Source organism: Lupinus angustifolius, chromosome LG09 (assembly GCF_001865875.1).
Source record: "Lupinus angustifolius cultivar Tanjil chromosome LG09, LupAngTanjil_v1.0, whole genome shotgun sequence".
NCBI lineage: Eukaryota > Viridiplantae > Streptophyta > Magnoliopsida > Fabales > Fabaceae > Lupinus > Lupinus angustifolius.
Window position 1 is genome coordinate 10,600,628 of NC_032017.1, and position 2,080 is coordinate 10,602,707.

Here is a 2,080-nt window from a genome sequence, read left to right on the forward strand (position 1 = left end):
AGAGCATTTCTGATTGAGTCCAATTTCTCTTTGGTAGCCTCATACTGGTGATGATTTTGTTGAGCTTTTCAAGACCCAGATTATCCTTGTCATGAGTGTCTCTGGCTTCTTCTAGCTTCGCCTCTAAGAGCTTGATCTGTTCCTTCAACAACTCGTTCTCAGATGGACCAGATGGTTTCTGTGGTTGGGCAATTGGTGGGACGGCCTGACCATTCCGCCTTTCGCTGCGCCATAGCTTATATTCATCGGTGTAAAAGACCTTGTGTTCTCCCAACTCATTTGGCCCACAAAGACGAATCCTTTTTAGAGCATTTCTGATTGAGTCCAATTTCTCTTTGGTGGCCTCCTCGCTTTTGTACCATATGGAGAATCCCTGTAGCTGTTCGGGTCGTACCGGTGTCATTCCCCATTTGAGCTGACCAAGTATTAGAGCTGGAGTGAAGGAAATGCAGCCTCGAGGCCCCATTAATACCATATTTGGGTACTCCCCGCAAGAATACATGATTGCTGAGTGTCTCTCATAAAAGCGAGTCTTTGTACCAAAATTCCTAGGAGTAACCTCGTCAAACAACTTTTTCCAGTCCAACAATTGCATTGGTTTCACCATAATATTTCTGAACCTCAAGAGGGGATGTCTACTCCAATCCGGATACTGATGGTGTTTGAATCTAGTAATCATCCACACATACAATAGTTGAGTACAACATCGGATCTTGAAATGACCTTTTTCATGACACCTTTGGAACGATAGCAGGGTCTCTGCCACGATAGCTGGGACTGGGTTGGCTCCAAACGACCTGAACTTCGCGAACACATCAATGGCCGCCTGATCAATCATGTCATGGACAAAGGGGAACAATATCCTGCCATATATTGCCAAGGCAAATGCTGGTTTGAACAACTCCCATTTTCCTTGCTCCGCTGTTTGATTGATATGTTTCTTCAAAAATTTCCATCTGAGCCCAAAGGTCATCCCCTGTTTGATGATGTTAGTCGAACTCGGACGTACCCCAACGAGCCTCTCTATCAAGTCTTCTGTAACATTCTGAGCCTCAGTGAACAAATAGACTTTCTCTCTATTTCGAATCTGAATATCCAGCAGAACTTCATATTCTTCGATCGTAGGTGATGCATCTAAGTTAGGAAACTCAAATACTCTCAGAGTCGGACTCCAATACTGAACCATGGCACCCATAGCTTTCAGTGTATCTGCATCAACAGTGATAAGGAGTAGATCAATCAGTCTTCCATATTCTTTGTTGAACTCGTTCTGAATTTCTTGAGGGATTTGGGGAATCAACTCTATCAAACAGCTCACATCTATTCCCTGTACCTCAGCTTTTACTCCTTTTTTTACCAATAAATTACTACTCTGACCCATAACAAGAGAATCAGCCTCCATGTGTCACTATACCGCAAATCTCTTTTCAGAAAAGGAATCTGTTTATTAAGGATGATAAAAAATGTTACTTGAATGCATGAATATAATGATTTGTGATGTTATGTAAAATTTAATGATGCATGATATGTAATGAAAATGTCTGATAAAATATAAAAAAGTACAATCCAATTTTGTTGATATAAAAATGTCCCGAGGGTATTTGGGCCCATAGAGGGTAAGTTATAAATCATGTTTAATTAGAAAATATCACAAACATATTTAAAATAATTTGGAATGATGGTAAATCATGTTTCACGATGTACATTGATGCAAGTGGAAAGTGGATTAAGGTTTGCTTCCTGTGTCCTATGTAAGGTATACTTAGAAGGTTTTTTGAACTTCTGAAAGCTGCTACCCTATGGTGGAATGCTAGGTCTTGACTAAAGTGGACTCGATAAAGCTCTAGACTTCTAAAGGTCACCAGACTGCATCCAATCTTAAAAGAATGGAAACCATATATCATGAGCTAGTTACGAGAAGAGACTAGCTCCCCAAGCGGCCAACTCATGATATATGGGAACAATCTGGGTGGTTCATCATGCCAATACCCGATGTGACACCAGGTCACTTACCGGCAAAGCAGATGTTCCCCTATCTTAATCTTAATCTCTAACACCCGGTTGCAGGGCGTGTGCAACT